Raw genomic sequence first — 12,394 nt, forward strand, 5'->3', positions numbered from 1 at the left:
TTCAGTCCAGTAGACAGAATCAAATGTGACTTCTGTATAAAAGGTTGAAAATTAAAACACTAATCACTTTGGGCTTATTGGTAACAATTTATTGTGGAGATTTTTGGTTAAATATGTTATACTTCAGGGACTTCACTGCACTTTAGTCAAAGCTAAACTAGGAGAGAAATTGGTTCTGAGCAATGCAGACACATTGGAGAAGTGCCTGAAGTCAAGTAAGGAATTGTGAGTTATCTTCATTTTCCTTCCCTCTGGGATATTGAGCTCCTGCAGGAACTTCTAAAGATCTTCCTATTTAGGCAATTTTCTTTCATTTTATAAAGCTGTTCTTTTCTCCCGTGACTCGAAGGTTTTATAGAAATGTAAGGCTGTTTCACAGAATCCATTCTGCCTGAGAGGCCACTCCTAACATAATTATCTCATAACAAGCACATGCTTTTCCTATAATAATGCTTCTTAGCTAAATTATCTAATCTTAAAAGCATCTCAAGTGTCCAACATCGAATGCTTTCTCTTTGTAGCTTGTGAAAAAAAGAGATACTAGAACTACAAGAATATTATTTCATCTCTTATTTAGATTTTTTTCATTTATATATTTGCCACAAACCATGCACATTTTACCCACACATTTACCTGATTACATATATTTTTGTGAAGCAAAGTTTGTTGTTTATTTAGCAACAAGAGGATTCATTCCCATATACATTTTTCATAGGGATTTTTTCCATACACATTGACTTGGTGTTTTAGTAATTGCTGCAGTGCTTTTACCATTGTTTTTTCTGTGATGTCTGCACCTCTTGAATTCCACAAACCTTGTAACAGTTTAGATTTTTCTGTCCAATTTCAGATGATTGTTATTGATGGAAGATGAACTACAGTGAGGTGAAGCCTGTGAGCTTTGTTATTCTAATCTCTTCTGGCATGGAGTTCTGCAGCCATGAGCAAGTTAAAAAAGCAAAAAGGAAAAGCCCTGTGACCTTTCTTTGGAAGTGGAGAGTTTCACTGAGCCAGGAAAGGTGGCATCTGTGGAGGATGAAATGGTGTCATTAAGGGTGTGAGATGGTTAGAAATAGTAAAATAATAAATTGCCAGATGCATGGGCATTTTATTCATTGCTGAATAAGAGTAGGAGAGAGGTCAGGGAACCTGGTTGCCCCAAATCTATGACAATAATAGGTAAAAAAGAAAAAAATATAACTTTCAGTCGTGTATTGATTTTGGGGAAAGATCTTTATTTCTGAGCTTAGGAGCCTTTCTACACAAGTCCAGCTTCTAACAGCTTCAGCCAAGAGTCATGAAAGCTCTGCAGAAAGACTTCTACACACAGACTCATTTCACTTTCTCTTCAGTTTTTAGCACTGTGAGAATTATGCATTTTTAATTTCTTTGTAGAACTTCCCTTAAAAAGGACTCCTCAATATTAGGATTACTGAAGTGTTGCCTGGGGCTGTGTGGGGAGTGGGACTAGAAGAGGTCTGAAGGCTGCCCAGCCTTGGAGTTTCCTTGACTGCACAGTGCAAGAGAGAATTTATTTGAGGCATGAGTTTGGTTTGAGTCATTTAGTGTTACCTCAGGGCTTGGCTTTCAAGGAGGCATTTACAGACAAAGTGCTGGTTCTGGGGGCTCTGGGGAAGAACTGGAGTTTGCATTTCTGACTTTTATTACCCACATGTTTCAGTTGCCCCCAAGAACTTTGGCTAATTGCATTGTATTGTTGATTATAAAAGCCAAAGAAAAACCCCAAGGAAAACAATGCACTGGAATGCCTGACAGAAACTGTGCTTTCTAATGCTGAAACAGAAAAATCAATTGGGTGTGCAAGAAAGAAATACTTCCACAGAGATACAGATGGAAGTGCTTTGTACAGAACCTCATCAGTCCTGTTTCATGGATTTCAGATGTGTATGACTTGTAGCAAGTGGGATATTGGAAGAATTACACAAATGAGGTGAGCAGAGTACATCTGCTGGAGAGCAGCACTTTATCCCATGTTCCAGGGGTGTTCTCTGGCTCCCAGGTGCAGAAGGGACTCCACGCTCTCAGCTCACACTCTCACTGTGCCAGCTCACTGATGTGATGGAGCCCTGTGTCCAGAGTGACTTGTTCGGAGATCTGAGCAGAGCCCAGGAATTCCAGACCCCTCACTCACCCCATGAACTTCCCTCACTGCTGCAATTGGCCTTCCAGCAACTGGCAGGTTTGAGGGGCACTGAGCAATAAGGGGTTTTGCCACCACAGCCAGCAGAGGGGAGAACAGAGATGCTGCTGTGGTGCTATTTCCTTTTCATTTTCTAAGGTGCTGTCCTAGGTTACAATATTAAGATATATTCTATTCCCATCCCCAAGAGCTGCTGAAAGCAGGAGGGGCATTGTTGCTCCCTTACCTCCTGTTGGTGGGCCCATCAGTGCCTTTCTGCATGACTCAGAGATGAATCCCTGCAGGAGCCATTCCTGTTTAATGGACATAAATGTCACCACATGGCTCACAGAATGATCACAGCCCATTGGGAGATGCTCCCCCCAGCGGGGAGGAGCTAAGCATCCCCACCTGGATATAATCTGGGATTTGGGGCACAACAGTCAGTCACTGGATTCCCAGAGGAATGGCTGTCTTTTCTACTGGAGCCTCAGAGGAAAATGACACCCTTTCTACAGGATCCCTGCTCCAACAGAACCACATCTGCCACTCTAGGAGGGCTGCAGCCACCAATCCGCCTGGACTGTTACCAACACCCTCACCAACAGGGTGTCAGGTTGTATTCTGACTTTGTCAGTGGGTTTTCTTTTGTATTGTTACATGTATTTTGGTTTTCTTTTCCTAATAAATTGTATTTCTGACTAGGAGTATCTCACTGGTTTTGCTTTCAAAGCAGAACAGGTGCTATCTACTCATGGTAATAGCAGAGGCTCTGTCTGGAACAGAGGAAGAGCTGGGGTGTGTTGGACATGGCCAGGAGTGCTGAGCTGTGTCTCTCTGTATATCTGGATACAGCTGCCACACCAGTCAGTGTGACTCAGGAAGGCATAGAAACAGAGCTGTGAGACAAAGAGTGGAGCTTTTCACAGCTTCATGGACAGGTTAAATGACAGCAGCACAAGCAGGGCTGCTCCTGTTCTTACTTGGAGGACACACTGTAGGATTGCAGTGTATGCATGGTTTTCATTAAGCTCTGTAACTTTTAATAGTTGATTTTTATGAAAGCACCATGAGTTATTTATTAAGTAGTTTGTATTTGTGGACTATGGGATTTTTACTTGTGCTTTAATGTTATGATTAAAAAAAACCAAGTTGGCAACTATGCTTTTATAACATTTTCATTATCAAATGATGCTGTGTGTAACTGTGGGTTATTCTGTGACTCAATCCTGGATTACCTCACAGTGGAGTTCAGAGCTGGGGGCTATGCTGTCATTTCACAGGACTTATTTCCCCCTGCATGTCTTGCTCATGCTTTTTAACCTTGAAAAACTTGCCAAGTATATCAAGTGTATGAAACTTGTCACCGGTCTTTACAAAGCAGTGAAGAAGCAGGCTAGGCAGATTTTGTAGGAAACAAAGACCAGGAATGCAGTGAAATGAGCAGTACAAAAAAATTGTGATTTCAAATTAGTTTGACAATGACAACAGGAAGTTACCACTGCACAAAGCTTTTTGTCCTGGCTTTTCCTGTCCAGTCCTAATTCTACTTTCTGGAGAGGAGTAAAAGCCCCCTGTGCTTTCAGCTGAAAGGCTCAGAAGTCAGCCATGAGCTTTTTCAATAGCCCGCAGGGAGAAAGGCTGACTGGACAGCCTTGGAGATAAACCACTGTTCCCAAAATGAAGGAGCTTTGGGGATCTTGGCAGACCAGGATTATCACTCCTTGTTTGTTGGTGGTTAGGGCTCTTGGAGTTTTTTTCTCTTGGGGTGGGGTTTTTGGGGGTGGGGTGGTGATGATGATGTTTTCCTAGCCAGTTGCCGGTACTGGTTCCTCAGAGCTCAGAGTCTGCTCAGAAGGGTTTGCCCTGATATTTCTCTGGGAGGTTTTATGGAGCTCTGCTGGTTTGCGTATGCCTGTGGTGGGCTGGCAAATGGGGCTCTGAGGCTCACGGGGTGAAGCTAATCCGTGCTTCTGCACTCTTGGCAGAAATCCTGGCAGGACTTTAGGCCATGAGGGAAGTTGGATGGAGGACAAGGGTCGGGGGGAGGTTGGAAATTGCATTTAAGACTCTGCTGGGAGTCTTAATACTGGTAATGTGTTCACTGAGATAAAGTAGGAAAAGTGCTGGTTGGGAGAGCTGACAAGAGCCCAGCCAGATCCATTTTGGAGCTAGGGATCAGAAGGCTCTTTCCTGACACTTTGCTTGGCTGGACAGGCTTAGTTTACTATTTTAGAGCAAACAACAAAGCAGCTCTGCATTGTGGTGCCAGAGTAGTAATAGGGCACTTCCTGTACTTGAAATTCAATTTTACATACCCTGCAGAAATACACATGGTTTTCACTGAACTAAATAGAGTTTAGCATGTTTGGTATTAATATTACTGGCTCCTTGCTGTTTGTATGCATTTTTGTGCCAGAATGCTTTTATATGAGAAAAATATGTCCTGAAAGCTTTTGCAGGGATGAAACACCATACTTGGTACTTGGAAAATGCCTCCAGAAGGTCTCATGTGGTGTTGTGTATTAATCTGTAATAGGATGGAGTGATTTGAACTGACCTTCACAAAGTGTTTCGCTGAGTGAACACTTTCTGTGGCAGGGTTTTCATTTGTAAATCCAGGGTGCCAGAGGGAATAAGGGATGGGAAAAAGAAGAACTTCCAGAGTAGCAAACTCTGAAGCAGAACCAACATGAAGGAATGAGATAAGGGAGTTGTTGAGCAAAAGGTACAAGTGAATTAAGTGGGTTTTCCTGCCAGGCCTTCACTGCTCACCACAGAATACATCAGTGAGGAGCTCTGACACTAAGGACAGGGACCTTGGAAAGAGAGGGTGACAGTTCCTGACAGGCTGAGTGGTACTTGGGTTGGATAGGAGCAGCTGACTGGAGATACATAGGGCAAGGGTTATTTCTTTTTCAGATGCACAGTGAGTGAAGTGTAAAGCTGATGGTGTACAGCCACAAGATAATCACCAACATCTCAACTGCAGGTCTGCATCTTTGGGTGTGCACAGGAGTTGAGAGCTGGCAGACAAAAGGGCTGGGAGATTTATTATCAGGGCCCACTGCAGCACTTGCTGCTCCTCAGGGCTCAGCCAGTCCCTTGCATAAAGCTCTTGGAGTCTGATGCCACTCCTGTGAGCACAAAGGACATCGAGGCTCCAAGGGACACAGCAGATCCCAGAGCAAGGGCCACTGAGGAAGCAGGCTGGGGGGGAAAGAACCAGGAGGAGTGCAAAGCAAAGCACAGCTCTGAGACATGGATATCAAAGGCAGTGCCAGCTCACTGCCCCCTCAAACCCCACTTTGTACAGAGCAGCTGTGTGATATCGTGCCAGTCACTGCCTGCATCCTATGGATTCAGATCATTTCAATCAGCAGGAACTGAGCTCAGTACGATTAATTCGTTCCATTCCCCTATGTGGGCACACCCTGGAACAGAAGCAACTCTGATTTTCAAATCAGCAGTTCTCTTAAGAGATTTTATACATGACACTTTCAGAATTTCTCATATGCTGTTCCTCTTATACTTTTTTTCCATGTCAGGGAAGTTTTATTTTAACATGCTTTTGCCTTTTCTGTTCATAATGTGGCATATCATAAATCTCGTTTATTTCTGAAACCTTTCTTACCTGCCATTATTTCTGAGGATTTTTTTCCCATTTTCATCCTTTGAATCAAAGCCTTTTTACGTTGGTCTTTACTGCAAACCAGCAGTGTTATTTTTGGTAAGATTTGATAGACTTTTTTATTGCTTTGAGGAGGTGGGCATTTCAATTACGTAGTCTTAGGATTAGCCAAAATTACTGAGAGGTTTGGAAGGAACAAGGCCTCTTTGGATCCACATCAGCTTAATAAAAAAATCTGTAGAAATACCATTTCCAACTTTATGGGCCTCATTTGTAGGAAAAAGTACTAAGTTTAATTTCTAATTTTAATTTTAGTCACCCTCAAGCTGTCTACTCCTATGCATACATATACATGTATATATAAAAATCCTCATGGGGGCACTCTTGGTTTAAGCACAATGTAGAGGAGTTGCAGTTTCATCTTGATTTTCCTTTGTAGTAGACTGACAAAAAAAAGCTTAAGGAGCTCCTAGAATGACTTTCAAGTCACAACTAAAAATAAGCTAAAATAAATGTTACATAAGGCAAAGGAGCTTCAATTCTGTACTTCTGGTATAAAGCAAATCCAGTTATATAATCTCTACTGCCAGAATTTTGACTTTCACTTAAAATAGGGTCATCGTAGGAATGAAAAGTCATTATTTAGAAATTTGGGGTTTAGTTGACTTACCTGTCTCATTGTTTTTCTTATTTCTTTTGCAACCATTACTTTTTTTTTTTTGTATGTAAAAGAAGGGGGGAAGTAAACTGTCCCTGTATGTGATGTTGTGGCTTTCCTGCTGTTACAGGTTATGATTGGTTCATATATTTTAATAGGTGTATAACCCACAGTGACAGGGAAATCCAAGATATCTATGGGAAGAATTTATTTGGTCATTTGGAGGAAGCCTCCTGCTTGTGTCCATTTCTCAAGCCCACAATAATTGAACTGAGATTATTTCTGAATTTGTATACTGCTAAGCTTCTTAACCAGCTGGAGTTCTCTTTGTTATCATTATTAATAAGCAAAATTATTAGTTGTTCAAAGAGCAGACATATTATTGATCAAAAAATGTCATCACCAAACAGCCCATGAAAAATTAGGGGAAAGGGAAGAAAATGACATTAAACACCTATTTTTGCTTTTTTTGTCTTGCTGCAAGAACATTTAGTAGGTGAAACTGGACTATGTCATGGGCTCTTGAGAGAGGAATTCCTTGGAAGAAACAAGCCTTGTATTCTTCACAAGAAGGATTAGCAGTCCCTAAATGCCTGACTAATTTCTTAAACACAGTCCATGTCGCTGGTACAAAGGGAACTGCAGAACTCCCAATACTTCACTGCTCCCTGCTTCCACTTAACTGCATCAGGACAGAAGCAGGAAAAGAAAGAACTAGACAGGGCAGAAGATCTGGGCCCGAGCAGTTATGAAGTCAAGTCAGTCTGAATCATTTGCAATGTGTATTTCCACTCAGTGCAAAAGGATCAGCTCTGAAATGTTACAAAAAAGCCCCACAAGCTGGAAGCATGTCATCAGTCATCTTTGTAAAGGAAGTGTGGATGGGCTGGGGGAAGTGTGCAGGGAGCAGAGAGGGACCATTTGAGTCAGAGGTTACTCGTGGGCTGTTCCCACTGTTGGTACACAAACCCTCTGCAGCAGCTCCGTGTGCTCTGTGCTCCACAGGCATCCAGGCTGGGAGCTGCAGGGAGCTCAGCAGAGGCAGGAGACCTCTCTGTGCCTTGGGATGATGATTATTATTACTGCCAACAGCCCTTTTGGGTGACTGTCAGCTTCAGCTACAGCACAAAACTGGCTGTCCTCGTTCGTTAATTAATTTTGTTTGTAAAATACTCCTCTGAGGGAGAGGGAATAAATGTTACCATTAAGGATTTAAATAGGCTTTCAGATGAAATGCCATAACCAGCTGCAGGTCAGCAACAAACCATTCTTTGTTAAGGTGTTTTCCTTTTGCAGAGATACAGCCTGAATAAGCTGAATAATCTCATCCTTTTAAGGCAGACTGTTAAGGTGGACTAATTCTGTGATGAAAAATATTCTATAGATCATAATAGCAGGAAGAAATAAATTTCAAACTGTTCATTATTTTAGTAGAGCATTTTCTGTGTGAAAAGGGCTACAATCTTCTACTTTGTATAGTAAATATATCTATTTTATTTTAATACTTTATATATTTTTGACCTGCTACTAATATTTAAAAGTAATAACCTTAAGAGGAATTAAACCTTCTCTGGCCCACACAAGAATTATCAAGCACTGAAATCAAGAGTGATATATATAAAAATCAGAATTCTAATCTGACCCAGGTTATTTTTAAAAAATCAAACAAATAATACTCTTTTAGATTGGTTGGACTCAAAGATCTTTTTCATTCCCCCAGCCCTGCCAAGGCCACCACTAAACCACATCCTCAAGTGCCACAAACGCATGGTTTAAATCCCTCCAGGGATGGGGACTCCACCACTCCCCCAGGCACCCTCTTTCTGTAGTAATTTTAGGTAACTGCTTATTAATTTTAGCATTAAAAATAAGGAGTGTGTTAAATTGCTTCATAATAGATTTCAAAAGGCCCAGACAACTGACATCTCAGGATAAGCCTCAAATTAGAAGGAAATTTAGTATTTTGCTGAACCATCCTTTGACCTTTCAGCCACTGCGTATTGTACACTTAATTCTGAAGTTGTTTTACAGAATGGAATATAAAAATCATGAAGAACTTCAATATTGTATGACCACCTTAGGGAAAAATAGAGCATTTTGTAGGTACATAAAGCTGGCAAGAAGAATCCACAGAGGGAGATATTTAGGCACTGGAATGGGATAGGCAGGAAATAGCTGTTGATGACGGTGGTTTGCAAAAGCCTAAATAGAATGACCAAATGTATTACTGTGGGTTTTAGCAGAAGAAAAATTACCTGTTGTAGAAAAATGTTTCAATAAGAAATTTTAAAGGGTGGTAGATTTGGATTTAAAAATGGCATATGAGATGAACACAGGTAAGAATTCCAATTTTGTGTTCATCTCCAATCAAATTCACAATTCAGTTGGTGTCACAGTGAATTGAACCCTCTATTAATGCAAACAAAGGGATCATGCAGTTAACAGAGTGTCTGAAAGAGGTCTGAGTGAGTAGGCTGTTCCCAGTTCCAGGTAACCCAGGAATCCACCCTCTTTCAAGAACCTTCATCAGGAATGCTATCTAATAAGTCTAATTACTATTTTTTTAATCCAGCATTAATTACTTTTTAATGACCTTTAGTTTTTTTCTGTTAATTAGTTCATATATTTTAATATCAGTCATTTTAATGCTGTAAATAACTTGTGCTTTCTTGTTCTATAAGCTTGTCAAATTCTTTTCCCAAAGGCAAAATAAGGATATCTTAAAAGCTTTTAATTGTTTCACCAGTATTTCATGGAGAGAAAAGCTGTTTTCAGATGTAAATAATTTGACAAATAACCAGGGGTAAAATCAGACATGAAAATGAATAGGATAATCCTGAGGGAGCGAGCTCAGAAGAGCAGAGGCTTGGACAGAAATTATTCTACTACAGCTGCATTCTTTGTGCTGTGCATTTTTTCATAACTAAGTTCACATACACAAATGGAAATTTCAAGGACAGAAATGTTCTCCACCCAGTTCATTATTTCCTGACCTTGGGAAGAGCCACCTCCAGCTGGTGAGGAATGCCTCTCTAATGAGACATGGTAACATCAAAGTGATGCAAGGCTCTGGAACTTAACCTCTCGTGAGCTCAGAAACCTGGCTCTGATGGCAGCACTGCCCAAGCTCCTGGGGTCAAGTGACATCCAGACTGCAAAATGTGGGTGAAAGGAGGGAGGCACCAGCAAGAGTCCATGGCAAAGGACAGGGAGACAATTACCTGGGATGTGCTGTGAAAGAAAGTAAGCTTAATGCCATAAGAAAGTAAAATTGGGGCAAATGGAGTTTGAGGTACAAAAGTCTTCCCCAGGCATAAGAAACCCCTTCTGTTTTGTGAAGCTGAATGGAGAGAGTGCTCCATGCTGAAGGAAAACACCAGAGAAGAAAACCAGCTCAACATTTCTGTACATCAGGGATCCGAGATGATGACTACAGACCTAGTGCTGTAGGTACAATTCCAGGGTCTTGCTTTCCCAAGGCACAGACCTGCAGATCCACGGGCAGCTGTGGCTGCCAACAATGAGCAGCCTGGGCTGCACTTTGCTCCTCAGCAGAGGAAATGCAGAGCGTGCTCTGTAATTCATCTTTCTGACCCAGTTTGTAAGAAACACTGCTCGCACTGGCAGGATCTCCTCTGACAGAAGGCATGTCAGCAAGAGCTTTTGCTCAGTCTCACTCCACTGGCCACAGCAGAAGTGAGTACCAGAGCTATTGTCCTGGTAACTGCTGCTCTTGCTGTAATGCTCAATGCTTGCTCTTAGGAAAATAACAATTTATTTCCTTTATATGCAGCAAATAACAAGGGGGAATTCACCATCAGCGTTATTAGACAGTCTTGTAGTTCACAGATGGCAGCTGGAAACAGATAAATGTTTTATTGGCTAGACAGGAAAAAGAACTGAATTGTAATACTAAGTCCAAATGAATTTTTTTTGAAAGGGAGTGCTTCTCTGACACCTTTTAAGAGTTTAAACCTATGGAAAATCTTAGGAATGGCTATTAAATTTAAAAATCAAGACAAACACTTGGTTTATTTCTGATCACATCAGTTGGCCTGCCACAGTAACATTCTTCCTGCCTGTCCCACTGATTGAAGAGTAACAAGAAGCTGTAGGCTCCTCCCTCCTTAGGTGAATCCCAGTATTCAGTGGGACAGTTTCACCAAATCTTTCACCTTTTAAATACTGTCCATGTAGTCCTTGAAGGAAAGTGTGGATGCATTAGGTAGGCATGGCTGGAAATGGCCAATGGCTGTTCTTGCAATGAACATTGCGCCTGACAGGAAATTCTGGTGCATTTCACACTGGTACCTGTACAGGGTATTCTTTGTCTGCTGTCTCTGGGCTAATTTCTTGCTATTTGCCACAATGTCTGGGATCTGTAAAAAATCTTAAATGGACAACACCAACTTTCCCCAAGCTCCTAATATTTTCTTCTTAATTTTTCAAAATACCCTCATTTTGAGGTTACTTACCATTTTCTTAGGAAGTTCCCTTAAAGTTGATGGGGAATTTTGGTCACGTCAGAGCAGACACTGTAGCAGGGAAGAAAGCTTCAAAAATTGTTGTGGAATTTTCAGTTCTTTATTAATGTTACAGAGGGATTTCCCCTTCTTTGCGCTCCCGTGGAACAAAAAGTAGCTTTTAGTCTGCTGTATTTGTGGCACCTTTAGGAATTCATAGCCGTACTTACAAAGGCTCAGGCCCTCAGTGCCCTTTCCCTTTATTGCCCATCTTGATAGGGAATAGGGTTTGATAGGGAAATGGGATTCTCTAGGAGCAAACAGGACAAGAAAGGTGGCTGTCCTTGTCATTGGCTTGCAGTTTTCACCAGACACTGTCCTATCAAGCCAACCCCACAATCAGAACATTCCAGTTTTGGCTGTGGTTTCATAACCCTGCTGTGGATCCCAAACATCCACGCTTGGTCCCTGTTTTTCCCTGTCCTGAGGTCCCATCAGGCAAAGGCTGTTAGCCCAGCAGTGCTGGCTGGGAGGCAGAGCCAGCAGCGTCACCTCTTCCCTTTGCTCATGTGTGAGAGGAAGAGAAAACCACTGCGTCTTGCATCAGCCAGAAAGCGAAGCTTGGTTGTCATCTAAGCCCCAAACTGTCCCCTCCCTTGGCTCGCTGCGGGCAGGGCTGACCAGAAATGATTTGACAAACCCTGACAAGGTAAGTGGGGCTGTACATGGTCACTCTTTCCTGCTGTCTGCAGATTCAAGGCATCAGGTTGTTTCTGGATGTTCTTTTTCAATTTTGATTTTGCAATAGCAGGTACAGGAAATGATGCCATGAGCAAAAAAAAAAGTTCACCGAGAAGATGAAGTAACTCAATTTGCAGATCTGGGATCTAGGCATAGATCATTTATAATTTCCATGTCTTCTGTGTACAGTCTTTGTGGCACATGGAAGATGCAAAAGAAAGGAGATGGGGGTGCTTTACCTGTACAAGAACAAACATGGCTCTTCTAACAGCAAGGTAATCTCTAAATCTGTTTGTTCAGAAGCAGTAGGTCACACTCTGTATTAAATACTGACAGTGCTGTTCCAGAAAATGAGATGTGAAAGAACAAGATTGTCCTCTATGCATTTTTTCAAATTATAAAAAGGATATGTTTTTAGTTCCAAAATATTCCTGAATATACATTCCTAGAGTAGTTAGAATTCAGTTTTATAATAATGTCTCTTCTCTCTTTTGGGTCAGCTAACTTCAGTTCTCAACTTCTTCAGCTTCTGGGATTGACCACTGTAAGTGCAGTCATCAAACTTTCTTTTAGGAGCCTTCCCAGGTAAAAAGTGCTAAAACAATGCAGCCAAATATATCACAAGCTACAGGTTACAGTAATGCAGCCCTGTAGAGCTGTGACTTCTAAGTATTTCCTAGAACAATGCTCCTGGGACTCCTGACAGCTACGCTGAAAATTAAAGCCTTCCGTATTCAGTTCAAGATCAGAGAAATAACTCC

This window comes from Camarhynchus parvulus, chromosome 3, assembly GCF_901933205.1.
Source record: "Camarhynchus parvulus chromosome 3, STF_HiC, whole genome shotgun sequence".
In the NCBI taxonomy this organism is placed as follows: Eukaryota; Metazoa; Chordata; class Aves; order Passeriformes; family Thraupidae; genus Camarhynchus; species Camarhynchus parvulus.